At 34.4% G+C, this 20,368-nt stretch overlaps 1 protein-coding gene and 1 non-coding gene across 2 annotated transcripts in view; one reads left to right on the plus strand and one right to left on the minus strand.

The window, feature by feature from the left end:
- The window catches only part of Oatp26F (Organic anion transporting polypeptide 26F), a 438,810-nt gene that overhangs the window by 80,879 nt on the left and 337,563 nt on the right, over positions 1-20,368 (plus strand). The window lies entirely within an intron of this gene.
- Positions 15,876-15,959, minus strand: TRNAL-CAG (transfer RNA leucine (anticodon CAG)). The gene has a single exon. It is a non-coding gene; the product is annotated as a tRNA-Leu (tRNA).

Below are 20,368 nucleotides of genomic sequence, written 5' to 3' on the forward strand. Positions count from 1 at the left end.
CGCTGTTCCTTGAACTAGATAGTTATCTTTACACAGTGCAAAAAAAAAAAAAAAAAAAAAAAAAAGGATTTTTTTAATAAAAAGTTTAGGCTTCAATTGCATAATAATAATAATAATAATAATAATAATAATAATAATAATAATAATAATAATAATAATAATATTTTTAAGTCAAAACTTGGAGCAAAAATAGCTAAACTTTGTTTACAGCATTATTACCCGTTGTCATCTTCATGCACTGTCAAGATTTGCATACTTCAGTTAGTATAATTTTAATATTTAATTATTAACATACATTCTATTACGCCACTAAATGATTTTGTTTAATTCAATATATGTCTTGCAGTAACTGTATTCTTAATAGACTCAGTATATATATTTATAAGGCGAAAAATCAAAAGCAGGAATAATTAGTTTATTAAAAGTAGTGCTTTGTGACTGTTAGAAGTATACAGTGTTACCAATAAAAGAAGACTTAACAATAGCAACCTGTAACTTAACAGCATATTTATAAATATACGAACAGTACACAAAAAATTACGGGTATTATGTTTCAGTAGAATAAAAAATATATATTATTATTAGCAATGAACAACATACCATTTAGTAATATAAAAATTTGATTTTCTCGGAAACTACGCATGAGAATTGCCCCTCAATCATATTTTGTTGAGCTTGATGTGATCTATAGATTGATACATGACTCATGTTCAGATAATATTATAAGTTAAATAATAATTAAATTTAAAAGTAGATTGTAATTATGGTCTATATGTTATTAACCATTCTGTCTAATAGTGTTTGCTAATGTTATAATGAAAAGCTGGATTAGTGTATACTTCAGTGTTCGTACGTTTCCGTAAGAAAGTTTCCTTCGACTGATATAAATTTTTCCTTTTCTTATCAAATTTTCCCTAGGTTTTTGTAGTGTCCAATTCCTGTCACAGAAATTATGTGATAAGATTAATTTAACTATATTAAATAAGTATCAATCACATTTGTTTTATTCATTTACTTTTTTAAAACACAAATATACATACAAATACTCAGTTAACGATGGCTACAAATGATGCTGCTTCAAAGACAGACACATAAACTATTGTTATTGGTTTTTTTTTTTCTGAAGAGCAAAGAAAAATTTAAGCATTTATATTTGTCAGTCAGCGCGAGAAATTCCCTGGATTTTCACGTTTTATCGAAATATTTCCCTTTTTGCTAAATTTACCTACGAAATTTCCCTAGATTAGGGAAATTTTCCTGAAACTACGAACACTGCGTGGGACCTACCGAGCAGAAACTTTTGATAAACCAAGCTCATTCTTCAGAATATGATCTGCTAGCTCCTGTGATGTGACCAGCCTGTCTGCTATATGAGTTGACAATCGGCGATCTTCCATGATCATATCAAGTATCAGGCTAATGTTTTCCGTGGTAGTCTCCCAGATCTCGACACATCTTCAGCACCCTGCCTACCACACTTGAATTCCTGCACCCATCTTTTAATGGTGGTATATGAAGTGGCAGATTCACCTACGGTATTGACCATATCCTGGTGGATCTCAGACGCCATGGCTGATCTGTACTCGATTTTTTTCATTTTTCCCAACTTCTGACATTTCACTTACTTCAAGAGCCTGTAAAAGACAAAAGCAATTACTTAGAACCAAGAATTTGATACACATTTAATATCAAAGGTTGTACTATTCTAATACATATAATTGTTCTATTCTAGATTTTCATTTTCCATGTTAGGCTCAAAAGTTTTCAGTCGCCCCTCGTAAGTATAGGTATAGAAAAACTATCAGTTTTAGTATGATATGTAGATGGTGCTTCATCCTTTATAAGATCCTTAGGCGAAATGAAATCAGACTAAATGGGAATTCGCATTTCGCCTAAAACGGCAGATGTAATTTTATCTACGATAAAGGGTTAGGTAAAGTGAGAATTTGGCGACTTAACAAGTAAATCATTTCTAATATAACTATTTTATGGTTAAACTTTGTCATTTTACATGCTGATTACGCAGTGAAAATGTAATTTAACCATTAGGTATAATAATGCTGGCCAAACTATGAAAACCCATAACAATTGTTAAGAACAAATAATAAATAATGCCTAAATTTTCATGGTAGGTCATCATCATCATAGGCATTCTGCCATTATTGTCAGGTCACTTGCTGCTGAGAAGCTTCCATACTCCACGGTCTTCCACTAACTGCTTATAAAATACAATACGTATAGTATATTGTATAAACTTCTCCCGATTGATTAGCGCGTGTCTTTTGTGTGTGTGTGTAGTCCCGGATTCGATTTCCTGTTAAGGCAAAAAATAAAATCTGTTTTGATCCAGTATTGTGAGAAACAGCTTGAATTAAGAACTAAGGACTTCGATGAAGAAAGACAACAACATTGCGTTAAAAGTCCATCTACTAACTATACAGTACACAATTACTATGCACCGTCTAGTCGGTATAGTATTTTTATATCTCAGTTTTAATATAAGTACAGTACTTTATAAGTCTGTTGAATGCAATCCATAATTCCATCTTGGAAGTTTTGATAGTTTCTATACAGAGAAACTATAAAAAATATATACCTTCTTTGAAATGTAAATCGTTGATATTGTTTCGCGTAACTTTACATGTGTATAACCTTGCGTGCATAATAGATAGAATATATTAATATTGTTGTAGTGTCGTATATGGCAAATAGGTCCAAGAACTGGAAATAATGGTTGCTAAATTAAAAAAAAAAAAAAAAAAAAAACTTCGTATGTATTTGTTCTTAAACAGACTTCTCTCTCTCTCTCTCTCTTTGCTATAAAGTATCGTACATACATGTTCATATATATTCTAGAATTTCAAATCTTTCTCCATATATAAATAAAATCCACTATGTTTGTGACTTAATAACTCTTGATTCAGCCACCTGATCTCGATCAAATTTTCAACATAAGTGAGGTTCGGGCCTGGGATGTTTATATCTATCTATCTATCTATCTATCTATCTATCTATCTATCTATCTATCTATCTATATATCTATATATATATATATATATATATATATATATATATATATATATATATATATATATATATATATATATATATAGCTATATATAGAGGAGAGGGTGCAAATGTGGAAACATGAGGGTAATGTGGAAACGTAACGTATGTTGATTGCAGAGAGCTTTACCTTAGCAGCAATTGCCGTAAACAATCACCCTCATCCCCATTCGGCACGGCACAACGCTATGAAGCAGTCGGCCAGTGTAGTTAATGGTGGTGCGTCGATTGTTGTTTACACATTTTCGAGAAGTTTTTGGAGGTAAGTGTGTAGTATTATTAAGTCTAAAGTATCATAGAAGTAGTGTAATACATATTAGAGTATTGTGAAAGGAGGTTATTGGGAAGGTATTGGTGGCTTTCAATCAATCACAAGCAAACGTGTTTTTAACTTAACTCGTACAATCCAATTTGACTACAGTACTGGTAACTTGGAAACATGTGGATGAGGGAAATGTGGAAACGTTTCTACATTTCCGACACCCTAAATACCATTGCTTTGTTTTATTATTGGTGAATAATTTATTGAAGATAACACACATTTGAATCATACAATGGCCTAAGTGAGGGGTATGGCTTTGGTGTAAAGCAAAGTGGAAACTGACAAAGAGACGGAAAAAAGGCAAATAATTGTCTCCACGATTTTTCTTACATGGGTCTAGCGTACCGAGTACCTCTTCAGAAGATCCCAGTGTACCGAGCACCTCTTCACACGATCCCAACGTTCTGAGCACATGTTCAAAAGTTTGTGTGTCACCATGTGAAATCATGAAAATACCCCCTTTGAAGAGGAAGCCTTCGAATAGAGGTCGTAAGCCGAGTTCTTGCGCTGTTTTCACATCGTCTCCGTAGAGAAAACAGCTCGAGGAATCGTTATCTAAGAGTACGACTTAACCTAAACAGAAGCCGCCTGCAGCCGGTAAGAAAACTAGAAAAATGCCCAAAGTCCCTCCTCCAATTAAAAAAAAACTGCAGTCTATCTTCCAGTTGGAGTAGAAGAGCCCACCGAAAAAGACGCCCTGTGCATGTTTTATGGGAATCTATTTTCGAAAGATATGCGTGGTGAACTATGGATTCAATGTCAATTATGTGAGAAATGAAATCACTTTGAGTGTGCCGGTGTGGAAACTGACATTTATATGTGTGATATCTGCAAATAAGACTTACCTACATAACGTCTTTGCCTGTTGACAACAAAACCTTGTATCGAGATTTGTTTACTTTGTAACTATCAGCTTTTTAACTTTGTAATCGTTTAAAATCTTTTGTTGTCTTTGTTTCATCCACAGATTAAAACATACTATGATTAAAAACATGCTATGATCAAACAACTTTATATGTATACACATTGATTTATTGTAATTTTAGGGTGTTTCCACATTACCCTCAGTTTTTTAAAAAAACGAAATATGCTAGTACATGTGCCAAATATTTTTTTATTTTTTACATACATAGTTTTTGGACTTGCAAATTATGGTCCCATTTTTCTAACATTCTAAGGTATTTTGAGACAATTTTCCAGGTTAAATTAACGATTAACTGCTTATTTACAAATTAAATTCAAACTGGGTTTCCACATTTGTACCCCCTCCTCTATATAAAATTTCACTTTGACGGTGCAACTTCGAGTAAAGAGGGAGGGGGAGATATTTTAAAATGATCGGAAATGACCGATATTAGTGTAAATTCCATAGTTTTCGGGGTTGCTGATATGGACAGTAACACTTCGCATGCCGTTTAGATCCCAATTCAGCCCCGCATCTTGGGAAAGGAGGGAGAGATACAAAAATGATCGAAAATGATCAATATTAGTTCCAAATCTATAGTTATTGGGGTTGTTGAGACGAGCAGTGACACTTCCGATGCTGTTTAAATCCAAATTCACCCTTTTATGTCCAAAATGAAACATATTCTACCCATGCGAAAAACGGGTATTCTGCTGGTATTGAATAAAGAAATGACTTCCACATGTTGAAGTGGTCATGTCCAGTGTCGGCTTTTGAAGGAAGCTACATCAGTAAAAAAAAAAAAAAAAAAAAAAAAAAAAAAAAAAAAAAAGCTTTTACCGCTTCAAACTAACGAGAGAACCTATCCAAGTGTAACTCTGACTTCGAGTCGAGACTATGCCCGTTGGATACCATGTCTCAAAAGAACATAACACGAAAAGGGATACATCCTCGATCGCAACCATTGCGGAGATATAAGCGTGTAAAGTTACAAATTGAGCTCCATACTATACTTTACAAAGTCATATTCCGGGTCAGATTTTTCGGAAGCGGTTGAGTAAGGAAACTCAGCGAATACATATCAAATTAGTGTGGGGAGCACAGCATCTTTTGAATGAAAAATTTGTGTCCCCGGGGCACTCGCAGGATCCCGGGCGGGGTCCAACTGAAAATTTGCAAATGGAATCGGGGGTTAAAGATGAATGTTGAAAAAAATCTGTTCCAAAATTTCCTTCAGGTTCCCACAATACAGTAGATACGATTTTACCAATGTTACCAAGTACAGTATGTTTTGATAAGCTATACGCTTTTCTTACAAACATTCTGTTTATTTAGGGAGGTTGAGCTCCTCCGTGGCTAAGCAGTTAGCGTACGCGCATTTGGCGTGGGAGACCCGGGTTCGATTCCCGGCGGGAGCTCATGTGGTTCGGATTCCACGTTAATCAGTAGGTCCACGTCTTATATAGCCTCGCTGCTGAACGGAACGTTAAACTCAACTCAACTCCGTTATTTAGGCAGGAAAACCATAGCCTAAAGAAAAATCAGAGATTATACGTAATTTTTTTTTTTAAAGTCTTGAACATAAATTAAAATTTAATTTTGTTCTGCGTTAACTTAAAAATCTTTGGGGAAGGGTTCTAAATTTCCCATTCCCCTTGGTACGACCTCGGAAAGCCGTAATTTTATTTGTTTCATTAGTGTATTTTCATTACAAGACATTGCGATAGAAGGAAATGTAGATAACTGATTAAAAGAATGAGTTAAATAATACTATGCAGTTCATTCTTTGATTCTGTTTAAAGCGCCACATTAGTGGAAATAAGTGAAGAGCAGCTTTCAACGCAACTCGTTCACATCTTGATTTGAACCTCAAGAGACCTCAGTTCCTCCCCTCAGCTGCCCGCGTTTCCCTTTTCTACTACACACAGAGCAGTCTTATCACGCTCGTTGCTCTGTTGTTAACGCAATGTGATGATGGAATGCATATATGCAAGGGGTAAAGGAAGCGAAACGAAACGACAATAATAATATTCTAAATGTTATTAAATATCTTAAGGAGCAACAAACAGCACACGATATTTGGTGGTTCACGTGCTCTTGCGAACTGCACAAGGCGACGCCACTGGTCATTTGAACTGTGGATATTTCTGGTCCAAGTTTCTTCAGACGATCGTTATAAACTTCAAAGGAGTATGGGTAATGACCTGCAAGAAGCCGTGTAAAGGAAAGAGAGACGACTCAAACTATTTGAATTAAAAAATTATATTTTATCATTGTACGACAAAATAGAATGTGAGGATATTGGGGATATCGACCATGTGCTTCACCAAATGACACTTCTGAATCCGCTAGTGAGGTCATTCATAATGCATTTTATGGTTACATGTCAACTACAAGTGCTATCAACTGACAAACGAATCACGAAATCAACATATTGTGGAATATTAAGTGAAATTAAATTTTAGCTTAACGTCCCACGTAATTGGGCTAAACGGGACGAACGGTTAATTAGAGTGATTGTGAAATTATTTTTTATGCTCTTTCATTGGGAATTGAATCTAGGACCACATGCACTATGGGCACTGGTGCTAGCTACTAGATCCATCGGGGAGGACTATATTATTTAATAATGTTATGGTATCTCTTTTTGCAGTTCATTCGTAAAAAAAAAAAAAAAAAAAAAAAAGACACATTCCTCGTTCTTAAAAAAATCGATGAGTTGATATTAGTATTTCTTTTTTACTACTTGATAATACTTCACTCTTTCCTCTAAAAAAAAAAAAAAAGAAAAGAAAAAGAAAAACTGGAGAAAAGTGGAGTCTCTTTAAATTATGTTTTTCTCAAATATTAATATAACGGAGAAACAAAGGATTAATATCAACATTTGAGCAGATACGTAGCGGTTTAGTGTTTTCAAAGTGGTTACTTGTCTTTTAAGGTGTTTATCCTGACGTCATTTTTAATATCCCTCACGTATAACGTGACACTTGAGCAACAGTGCAACTAATGGCGCTCGTATAATGTTTCAAAGCATTTGGTCAATTAGTTTCATGTAGTAATCAAATAGTTCAAAGCCTAATCTTGATATTAATCTTCGTTGTACTACTAATTTAATATTTGTACAAAAGTAGCGAATCAACAGAAATACAGTATAACCTCGTTAACACGAACTCGCTTAAGCCGAATACTCGCTTAGGACGAACAAAATTTCGGTCCCGGCATCGCTGTACGTTATCTTATAGGAAGTTTTATCGGTTAACACGAATTTCGGTTAGCACGAATTAGGAACTAATTTTTAGTCCCTTGAGTGAGTAAAGGTTTTCATTTAACACGAACTTTCAATCCTTTTTTTTTTTTTAGATCATTTTTCTTATTTCAGATTTCACTCCAGATCAGCTTTTGTCATACAGTATTTATACATACGAAAATTGCCTTGTAAATAAGAGAAAAACCAGAAACAGGTATCTTTCCTCTCTTATGAGGTGTTGATTCTGTCCTCCGTCAATCGCTGAACATGCAGGTGCTTGGCAGACGAGCTGCTGGCGACAGCAGTCACAAATACCTTTCCGTTACTACCGGTACCCAACCTGCTAGCGGAGTTATCAATTTTAAACTTGACCTGGATTTTCAGCGTGGAAACTTTTTTTTTTTATTTTCGAAGATAGGATAATAAGCTTACTGTAGTTTTTTTAACTTTTCAGAGGACGGTACCGAGACCGAAACTAGTCTCGATCTCGATCTTAACTCGAATTTGAGACCATGCCTGCTTTTCGAAATTGAGACGAGACCGAAACTCTCAGTCTCGTCTCGATACCATCTCTAGTGTTTTCTATGACATACATAATATACAGTAGTGGTATGTATAGTCTGTATACTGTAGTGCGTATGTATGGAGAAAATGTATTCGATTAATAAAATTTGGGTCCCCGGTTAACACGAATTTTTCAGTCCCTTGGAATTCGTGTTAACGAGGGTTTACTGTATTTCTTTAGTGAGAATTCTAAGCAGAACTTAAGATTTGAGTCCTCCTCGTTGATCTAGTGGCTAGAGAGCGCACCTTTTGTACACGTGGATGCGGATTTGATTCTCAATGGGAGACCATTGGAATTTGAACGCATTACGATATTTCAAATTCCATCTTAAACTCTAGGGCCACATCTCCCGGCGTGGGCACCCGGTCGAAAAAGTGTAAAAAACTTTTTCAGGGCGGGCAGCCATCCTAAATGAGGTTTTCCTGGTGGGTTTTAATCATTCACACCTGGCAAATGCTGGGGTGGTACCAAGGGCGCCCATGTTGTGGTTTCCAAGGGAGGGAAGTAGAGCGACGTTTCAAGAATAGTTTCAAATTTTGCTGTAACTAATGTAAAAATTCTATTGGGTTTTCGATATTCCCAAGTACAATTTACTTTTAGGGGGAGGGCGAGCGCTCCACCTTGCCCCCTGATGGGTGTCCATGGGTGGTACCTAATTTATAGGTCTCAAGCCGCTTCCTTCCTTCCCCAATCCTTCCTTTCCTACCTTTCCTCAGATAGTGTGATCTCCGAAGGACGTCACTCCTCATACGTGACGAGCTAAATGACCATAGATGCCGAAAGCCCAGAAATCTAACTCCCAAATTCCAAATTTACGCCCACATCTCATATAGCTTCGGGATGTTAAATTTCCAACCAACAAACAATGAAACACTAAGTTTAATAAATTACCTGACCTTACAGCCTACTAGTTTTGTCCACGAGACGAGACGAAAAATAAAGTTTTCTCGTCGCGTCTTGTAAATTTTGTAGAAGTCTCATTTCGATTCTTAAAAAAGCGTTTCGCGGCTCAGTTTCTAAATTTTTGTACAAAGTTTACGCCCTTATTTTGTTCTTAATTTCATCAAAAAGTGATCAGAATATTTCCACGTCACGAGAAGTTCACGAAGGGTGTGATATACCGGTAACAGCATTAACACCAAATTCAATATTTGAGATGTTGTGTAATGATTTCATTATCTTTAAACGTTGATAAATGCTCTTCATTGTATTCGTATAATCACTTTATCAATTTATAGTTTGTATGCTATGAATCACGTAACAAAAATGAATTCTTTCGATTTTGCGTCCCGTAGTTATACTATGAAGGTCAAAGGAGAAGGTGAATATGATAATTAATGAAATTGTTGAATGAAGAAAGTGGGAGGAAACGAGGGAACCTGAGAAAAACCCACGCACACAGTGTTCGTCCACTTGGTGTAAATGCTCAAGATCAATGCACTTGGTGTTAGTTACTCATGAAACATTCGTCTTTTGTTATCACCATAGCTGTGCCACATGTTGAGACAACAAGACAGTCTCGATTTCAAATTGCCGCACTGTGTACGTCTTGTGAGTCAGTGGAAGTTCTCTTGGCAAGTAGAGAAACCTTTTGTCTCAATAAATTCTTCTTCTTGCTCATCGATAAAAATTGTCTGCTTATCTGAGTAGTGATGACGAAAATGGCCCCCCAGACCATACGGTGCTCTCCTTCCTTCTCCTAACCTTCTGACAACTTTATGTAATAAGCGGTCATGCATTTTAATTCAAATCTGGAATCAATAATCATCTGTTACTAAATGGACGGGTTAAAGTTGCAGTGGTGTAAGTTACATTTTCTTTGTTTTCCAAAAATTAACACTAAAGAGCCTGAAATAATTTCGAGACCAAAACCACTCTTTCATTTATCTTATTTACAGACCAATGAATAACTCTCACCAATGGCCGTTACTCAAGGGTTTCACTGTATTATTTTTTAGATCGTAGGTTTGCATATAAATATCGTTAAAACCATTAAAAAAAAGAAAAAAAAGAAAATCTGCTGGAGTAGTCTGGAAACAACCTACACTCGCCTATCTTCTTTTGCTGTTGTTGACTGTTGGCAGTTGAATGAAGCTCCAACTTACGTTTTCTGTTAACAAATTCACTTATCTAGCGGCCCCATTCCGTAATAGTTTGAGTTAAACTAACGCAATATCTGCGCTTTAGTTTGCGATAACTGTTACGTACAATTCCAGTTATACAGTGAAACCTGTCTTTAACGGAATCGAGCGGGACTTTCAAAAATTTCCGTTAAAGTCAGGTTTCCGCTTAATGGAGGTAGGCGTTTTCTTTAAAAAAAATATACTGTTTATAACGGACATAGTGAGAAAATACATTGCGGTTCGTACCTTGTTCAATTACAGTACTTCATTCTTCTACGAATTAATACATAAAAAACTTAAAATGAATACAAAATATGCTAAAAGAAATTAAAATGAACACATAATATACATCTTTATCCTACACTCTTCTTCCAACTTTATATTTTATTCTTTTTCTTCCTCCACCTCATCTTCTCATTTCCGACTTTCTATGTGATTCTTGATTAAGACATCTATATTCGTTGTTCCTGCTTCAGTTTCCACATCGCTGTCAATATTGATGTAACCCTAGGCACGCATTACACAATGTAGCTTCGTATTCGTACCCGAAAATACTAAGGGGTGAATATGGGTAGTGGTTGGCGAAAGATTTAACAAAAGAACTACCCAGAAAGATTTAACAGAAGAACGAAGAATTTATCACATACAGTATAATGTATATCACAGATAGCTGGTTAAAAATAGAAAATAAAAATAGAAAATAGAAGTGGAGAGATTTTTGTGAGGGCGGCATGGAACCTCCGGGTTCCATAGGCCATAAAGAGAGAGAGAGAGAGAGAGTATATGTGTGTAAATGTATGTGTATCTCCTCTCACAGGATGTCTAAACGCTGTAGTCTGGAACTTAAAATTTTCCGTTAAAGGTTTATTTTGCTTTCCGTTGTCCGCATAACACAGTTTCCGCTTAATGAAGGAACTTTCACACGTTTTTTACTGGAAAATTCACGGGACCGTGAAATAGTTCCGTTTAAGACAGTTTTCCGTTTAATAAAGGGTCCGTTGAAAGCAGGTTTTACTGTAATTTATTTTTGCACGTTTTGCATCGCGTTAAGCTGCGCAATTTTTGCGATGGCTAAGACCCTTGATCTGGTTTCTGTCTGCTTCTTTTTGAGAAAGTGACTTCCACCACTGTGACTCTAACGTGTCAAAATGGTTTCCTGGCTTCATTATTTTCTTAGAATTCAATCAGAATAATTCATTATTTTGTTTATATGTGTTGTTCTACGTTTCACGATTACAAGCTACGTACGTGCTAGTCAACACACTGAGCTTTTACAGCGATCCAAAAGTTTGATAATAATCATCTTCCATTTGTTAATATTTTCAGCGTAAATTTTCTTTCATTCTGGAGGAGTTGTGTATAGATGATTCATCAGTACTACGCTGCGGTACAATTCAATGCAGATAGTTAAAACTCTCTTTCAATATGGCCAACAAAAATAAAATAAAATAACGTTATTCATCAATGTGGAAAAAGAAGTGCAAAAATTTAAACTTTATGTACCGGTACTTCTAATTATAAGAAATATGGGAATTTCACGAGATAATTCCAATCGATATTTGCTAGTAGATGAACAAACAATGGCGCCAATCATTCATTTTCCTAAACGTTCTTCTCTTTTGATTGCGATATACGCCCTGCGATCTGTTCCAAGCATTTTAACTTGGTTTAATCTATGTTTACTTCAACTTGACCTTAACGTTCAGTTTGTTTAATGGACCTAAACAAATGAGATTACACGCGCGTGTGTGTTTAGTTTGTATTGCGCATATATGCAAACATTATGCTTCACGCTTTCACATATTACTCACATGTTGTAGGGTGGGTGCTCTGTTGACTGTTGCTATTTGCAATCGGTTGTTTGGTTTTACACGTTTATCTTTTGGATTCCATGCTCACCGTCCTGGTGGATCAATGTTGGTGAATCATTAGATTTTTTTTTTTTTTTTTTAACTTCTTGGTTGATTTTATGCAGATTAGTTGCAACATATATTTGAACCCTTTATTCCCTTGGATGTGTATTGAAATTAAATTATATAATAACTTAGTCCAAGTGCTACATTTAAAAATTCATTTCAAGTGACACAGTCGCTATTCTTTGTAAAAAGTTTAAACAACTTCTTCCCCCCCCCCTCATTACATTTCAATCAAAAAGTAATGATAAAAACACAGACAGACCCAAGTACTAACCATTTTCACAAATTGAGTCGAAACAGCTCAATCGTTTCCTTATTTTTTGTCATTTTATGAACAGGCAGGACGGAGTGAACCGAAATCAAAAGCTCCCGGTGTGCAGAGCTGTGGAACACAGCCTAAGTTGCCGAGCTAAGCCACAACCGTCTCTATTCCGACGGTCGTGGCTAAGCCCATCCTGGGCGAGCTCGCCCACTTTCATAAGCAGACCTAATACAGTTAAAGATCTAGGTGTTGAATTTGACCCGAAATTAACATTCATTAAACACATCAAAAATGTTACTCGTGATGCTTTTATATTATTAGGATTCATAACTAGAAGTGGTAAGGACTTCAGTAATATTGCAATACTCTTGATAATGTATTACTCATACATACGCTCCAAATTGGAATATGCTGTTGTAATTTGGAACCCCTCACTACAAAAGTATCGCCAACAAATTGAAAAATGAGTTGAATTGATTTTGAGTTTAGTGTCCCTTTCAGCAGCGAGGCTATATGAGACGTGGACCTACTGATTAACGTGGAATCCGAACCATATGAGCTTCCGCCGGGAATCGAACCCGGTTCTCCCACGCCAAAGGGGCGTATGCTAACCGCTTAGCCACGGAGGAGCTCAAACAAATTGAAAAAGTTTAATCAAAATTTCTTAGGTATTGGATACACAAAGTAACTGGAATTTATCCCTTACTTGAAAACCATAGTACACTGGTAGACAATTTTAATATTTACTCATTAGAATAAGTCCGTAATGTAGCCGATCTGGTACTCCTCCAAGAATAGTTGAAAATGAATTTGATTGCTGAAACTTTATATCAACATTAAGCTTCCATGTTTCTTCAGTTAAAACTAGAACTAATAATACAGGTCTCTTCTATTGCAAAAAAGTCTAGGACTAACATAATGCTGAAGTCACCAGTCTGGAGAATATGTTCTATCTACAACCAATTATGTTTAAAAAAAATAATAAAAGTTATATATGCACAATGTTCCGTAATACACTGAAAATCCGTTGCAAAAATATATTGTGATATTTCAACGCTCTAATTGGATATTTTCCTGTTGTGTTGATAAATAAATAAATAGCGATCTTTATTCCTTATACGAGGCGCTACTGTCCACCAAATTTGTTTCAGATTTGGCTCTAATTGGACATTTGCCTGTTGTGTTGATAAATAAATAAATAGCGATCTTTATTCCTTACACGAGGCGCTATACTTGCCCACCAAATTTGATTCAGATTTTTCGAGTAGTTATCGAGAAATAAAATAATGCACACACATACATGCATATACCTGGAGTGATACTATAAGCTCTCGTATACTTACAGTGGTAGCTAGAAATGGGAAATTAAAATATGATAGAAATTGTTCACTTTTCTCCTCTTTACAAGCGGAATTTTCGAAAACGCTTATACCTTATACGCGTTTCAGGTTATTAACTTCTGGCGTAAGCATACGAGAGCTTTTACTCCATGTGTATTTGTATGATTGTGTGTGGTACTTTATTTCCCTATAACTACTGTCCAGATCTAAACCAAATTTAGTGGGAAATTAGCCCATTGTCTAAGGCATTGTTTCCCAATCTTTGGTCCGCGTACCTCCAGGAAATCACTAGAGTATAAAAGAGAGATTTTATTTTCATTAAACTTCATCTTTTTATGTTGCTCACACCTGGGATATTTGTAGTGTACATTACCTAGTTTCAACCAATTGGTGAGAACAGAATACAAAAAGGTAAGAGGAAATAACAAAATTACCAACCTAGGCTGAAAGATTTATCACTCACTACATTAGGTGAATGCAGAATTCATAGGTCTAATTGTTATAATCGTATTTTTTTAAAAGAATATTTCTATTTATAGCAGCATTGCTTTGTCATAAATGACACAATTAGTGTTGTAAAATTGTACTCTGATTTCATTTTTATGATATGTAAAATATATTTTAAAAGATAAGTTTTGATTTCATGGACAATAGCGGAAAACTAACAATCGGTATTGGGGATCTGCGACACCAGAAAGATTGAGAAACGCTGGTCTAAGGAATAAAAATTGCTATATTTGGTGGGAAAGCTCGGGCAGGAACAGGCTTCGCTCGGCTCGCCTCACCTGTGTTTTATCCAGCCTCCTCGATTTTGGAAGTTCTAATTCTCTAAGGGAAACCTACATTCATCACGTTTCTTAATTATGTTAGTTATTATATATATAACTAAAATAAAAACATGGACAGTAACAATGTGCTTTATGCAACACACACATCTTATTTATCTAGCTCTTAACAGTATTTGAGCATTTGAAAGGAAAATCACATCTTCAGCATGTAAAGAAACAGTCTACTAGTAGTTAATTTGAACAGTCAAGCGAAATTCCTTAGTTCTGAATTTTCTTTAAATCAGAAAAGAGAAACACTAGAGACTAATAAGAAAAAAGTTCATATGGACCTGTGGGTAAAAATGCATAGTTTCAGAGCTAGGGCCGTTGAAAAACATTTTAAAAAAACTACATTACAACTCGCGTTATTTTAAAAACTAGAAACAATGGAGTGGCAGTTATTATCTGCGAAAGGAAGTCACACACATGCCATCCAAAAATGCATATTCCAGCAAGATGCAATGAGTTAGTAAGGGATTCCCTACACAAGAGCGCCGATCCTGGGGAGTCCGGGCTTCCCAAAGCTCATGTGGGACCCATGTATTTTTATGAATATGTATTTTTATATTACTTTTTATTGTTATATGTATTGTTATACGTATTTTTTTTTTATGAATGGGCCCATCCAAAGTTACAGAGAAATCGGCGCCCTTGTCCCTACAGGGCATAATTCCTAGGCATGCTCCCAACAGAATTCTCAAAATATACTCTGAATTAAAGTTGGGTCCAAAGTAGGTAAACTTTAACAGCAGTGAGCATGTAAAATGTTGGCGGGAAGTCGGAAGTCTTGTAGACCGCTAGTTCTACGGTTTCTCCTGTTCGGAGTAGCACTTGATGTTATGTATTGTTTTACTCTTATAAGAGTATAATAACGTGATAAGAGTATAATACATTTCTCTTGGGATGATGCAATATACCATAGCGGGTGGTCTTATGCACCCCTAGACAATGGCCCTTGAGCCAGGTACACAGGAGAACAAAAGTTAAGCCAAGCAATACTCACACTATTATATTGTTGTTTCAGTCTTCAAACCTATATAAATGGAAATATTAATTTCGGGAATACAAACATTAAATAATAATAATAATAATAATAATAATAATAATAATAATAATAATAATAATAATAATAATAATAATAATAATAATAATAATAATAATAATAATAATAATAATAATAATAATAATAATAATAATAATAATAATAATAGTGGCAAAATAATTCGCATTTAGAAAACTTCAGAATGTTAAGATGCTTGTCCCCTCAAGAACTGATTGAATGTAACTTAATAGTTGTAAAAAGTGTCAGGAGTGGGATTCGAACCCACGCCCGGGAGACCGGACTGCGACCTGAACGCAGCGCCTTAGACCGCTCGGCCATCCTGACTTCATGGTCGTGTTGTTTAGTATTACTGTAGTATGATGTTGAAGTTTTAATACTTCAGTCATGTCAGTACATGAAGGAAGAAGGGTGTCTCCGAAAAAGTACAAGTTAATATAGTTATTCTATTTTTTTTTTCGTATTCTTATCGGGTCATATTTTTGAAAAAAAAGACATATTTATTTTTTGCTTTTTAGTGTGTTTTTGATGTCAGTTTTTAATTTTTTTTTAAATGGCATTTATTCCGAAATTGGTTGTTTGCCCGGTTTTCGACAAAAAGCGTTAGGTTAGGTTAGATTAGTCAGAGATAAATGAGCATGCTCAAAAAATGTTCCCTTCGCTGCTGCTTTGCGCCAGTAACACCTTTCATCACGTGACTTATCGTTACATTGAAAAATGTAACTTTCTCCACGTTTCTTTGCAGTTACTTGCTTATCACACTTTCTGCATTTTTTTTTTTTTTTTAATTTATTAAACCATGATTTTCATACAGTTTCAAAAGATTTTCTTCATTATTACCGTATTGTTTCAAAGACAGAGCCATAGCTACGGGAGGGGGGGGGGTGACGAACGGGGCCGTTTTTGCTTATTGCCAAAACTTTTATTCTTTAATCCCATTTCTTTATTTTACTTAAGCAAAAAAAAAAAATCTTGGTAGGCTTACGGTTTATAAAAGTGTTCCTTTTAAAAGTTAGTTTATGGTTATTATTACGAGTTTTTAGTCATTATTCAAAATTTTTAATTATATTTTTCCCTTACGAAATTTAAAAAAAATCTCGAAATTTTTGATACGAAGTCAGCAGAGCGCCTAATTATCTGCAACCAGTCGATCTTCTGTGAAGGACTGTGTTGTATGGTCAACAGGCGTTTCGTAATTATTTATAAATAATTAATTTTATTAATTTTTGCATTAAAATAATAAGCTAGAACAAGTATTAAGTAAAGATGTTGTATTGTCATTGGTTTGCCGTACCTCCATCTTGACTATGAAACTATTACTTAAATTATTAATACTTTTCTTACCAGAGTATATGCTTAAATAAGTTAAAATAAGTGAACATCTGAGGAAGATGACTTTGAGTTATTGAAACTGTTACGAGTTATTTTAATAAGTAAGTATTTATTCTGGTCAGAAAAGTACTAATTATTTAAGAAATTTCAGACTTCTTAGTATGAAAGTACACGAAATTTAAGGTGGAAGATTTTACATTAACAAACGAGCAGAAAATTAATGTAATAAAAATGTAATGTAAAGAGAATGTAAAATTAACGTAAAGAGGAAAAAAAAAAAAGACTGTTACATCTGGGGTGTCCTGTTAAACCCATTTTTTTATTAATTGTGATCTTTTTTAAAAAAAATAGTTTTTCTGAATTCTGTTATGAGTTTTAATTGATCTTTAGCTCGTAACTTATTACTATGTTATCAAAATAGCATTAATAAGTTAATTTTATTGTGCAATATGATTTCGAAAAAAGTCCTGTTTATTGAACTGAACTCGCGTGTTATGTAGATATCTGTTAATTAAACCCTCATGTTGTGTAACAGCTGTTCAAAGAAGATTGTGATTCGCCATTTTGTTCAATATAAAATGCATAAAAACAGAAAGTAACCATAAGATCGTAGTGACAAAGCGCTATTTAAAAGTGATAAATGCTTTTATTATTTGTTCCTGAAAGATTGTTTTCACAGCTCGTATTGAATAGGAATAATAATAAAAAAAAGAACGAATGTTTTTCTTGTGATACGTCGGAGAGAGAAGCTGGAAAAACAGAAAAACAATAAAAGCTCTGGAGAACACAACCCCTCTCAATCGTAGCTTCCAATGCTGCACCGCCTATCGAACAAAGTTAGGAAAGAAAAAAAAAGTAACATAAAAAGAGTGAAAGAAAACAAAAGAAAAGAAAAGAAAAATCCAATTTTTGCACTTTCTGTTCTTTGGGCAATATTGCTCTAACTCACTCTAAATTCTGTTCATTTTGACTTGCAGACACTGTCTTCCTCTTCTTCACTTACTTACTCACTTCGGATTTAATCTCGGTAAAGTGGTTTGTCTGTTGCTTGCCATTAAGATTGCTTGCAACATCCCTTAGTGTTTAAATTCAGAGTTGCCAGCTCGTACTATCTATAAATTAACTAATTTCCCGTGTAGGAAGCTGGTATGGTGAGTTTCTCTGTTGTGTGAAAAGTTCGTTTTTTTTTTAAATATTTATTTATTTGTTTTGAAGTATTTTTTTATTATAAGTAGAGACTGTATTTATTATAACACAACTATCATAATTTATCAGACTACAAACTACTAGGGTTGGCGAGCATTCCACTCATTTCATATTTTTAGGGATAGAATCACCCATTAATATATTACTGTGTGTATGTGTGTGAATAAAAGGACATTCTTCTTAGAAGTCTGCAAATTAATTACAGTCATTCATATGTACGTAATTAATATGTATTTCATTTCGATGTAGAGCAGCACGGTGGCTTAGTGGTAAAGCGCTTACCTCTAGTGCGTGGATTCTCTGGTTCGATCCCCAAACAATTAAGTTTGTGATGGACAACATCGTGTCCGTAGGTTTTCTCGAGGATACTCTCATTTCCTCCTACATCCTCATTCACTTCCCTTAGCCTAACGAGCATAATCGTGGGACGTTTAACTGAAAGATTTCGTATCGTAATTAACGTATGAACTAGTGCTACGGAAAGACGCAGATAACAACTATAGTTGATTATGATCTGGCCAACTTTGTAAACAAAATAGAACCTAAAGGCAAAGTAGTGATAAACAAAATAGAGGCTAAAGGCAAAGTAGTCATAAACAAAATAGAAGCTAAAGGCTAAGTAGTGATAAACAAAATAGAGGCTAAAGGCAAAGTAATCATAAACAAAGTAGAAGCTAAAGGCGAAGTAATCATAAACAAAATAGAAGCTAAAGGCTAAGTAGTCATAAACAAAATACAAGCTAAAGGCTAAGTAGTCATAAACAAAATAGAAGCTAAAGGCAAAGTAGTCATAAACAAAATAGAAACTAAAGGCTAAGTAATCATAAACAAAATAGAAGCAAAAGGCAAAGTAGTCATAAACAAAATAGAAGCTAGCTAAAGGCTAAGTAGTCATAAAGAAAATAGAAGCTAAAGCCTAAGTAGCCATAAACAAAATAGAAGCTAAAGGCTAAGTAATCATAAACAAAATAGAAGCTAAAGGCTAAGTAATCATAAACAAAATAGAAGCTAAAGGCTTAGTAATCATAAACAAAATAGAGGCTAAAGGCTAAGTAATCATAAACAAAATAGAAGCAAAAGGCAAAGTAGTCATAAACAAAATACAAGCTAAAGACTAAGTAGTCATATACAAAATAGAAGCTAAAGACTAAGTAATTATAAACAAAATAGAAGCCAAAGGCAAAGTAGTGATAAACAAAATAGAAGCTAAAGGCAAAGTAGTGATAAACAAAATAGAAGCTAAAGGCTTAGTAATCATAAACAAAATAGAAGCTAAAGGCTAAGTAATCATAAACAAAATAGAAGCTAAAGGCTAAGTAATCATAAACAAAATAGAAGCTAAAGGCTAAGTAATCATAAACAAAATAGAAGCTAAAGGCTAAGTAATCATAAACAAAATAGAAGCTAAAGGCTAAGTAATCATAAACAAAATATAAGCTAGAGGCTAAGTAATCATAAACAAAATAGAAGCTAAAGGCTAAGTAATCATAAACAAAATAGAAGCTAAAGGCTAAGTAGTCATAAACAAAATAGAAGCAAAAGACAAAGTAGTCATAAACAAAATAGAAGCTAAAGGCTAAGTAATCATAAACAAAATAGAAGCTAAAGGATAAGTAGTCATAAACAAAATAGAAGCTTAAGGCTAAGTAATCATAAACAAAATAGAAACTAAAGGCTAAGTAATCATAAACAAAATAGAAGCTAAACGCTAAGAAATCATAAATAAAATAGAAGCTAAAGGCTAAGTAATAATAAACAAAATAGAAGCTAAAGGCTAAGTAATCATAAACAAAATAGAAGCTAAAGGCTAAGTAGTCATAAACAAAATAGAAGCTAAAGGCAAAGTAATCATGTTTTGTATCAACTGGTTGTGCAGTTTTTTAAAGAAAAATCTTTTCTACATCTCGTCCCTTTCCATCCTCTGCTCCCTCTATAGTTTTCACAACTTTCCACCGATCGCTAAACCGCGCCTCTACGTCATATGTCGGCCAGTTGAAAATGATTGACATGTACACTAAAATATAAAAGAATGAATGAAGTTCTTTAGAAAATTCTTGGTTCTGGTAACAAGGACTGTCCCTGTAAATATAATTACGGCACTGGAATGTACTTAAATAAAATTGCAAAATTAATTAAAATAGCTAGAAATATGAAATATTAAATTTGAAATAATATACATAATTGTGGTCGAGTGGTTT

Source organism: Thermobia domestica, chromosome 4 (genome assembly GCF_964235325.1).
Source record: "Thermobia domestica chromosome 4, izTheDome1.hap1.1, whole genome shotgun sequence".
Classification (NCBI taxonomy): domain Eukaryota; kingdom Metazoa; phylum Arthropoda; class Insecta; order Zygentoma; family Lepismatidae; genus Thermobia; species Thermobia domestica.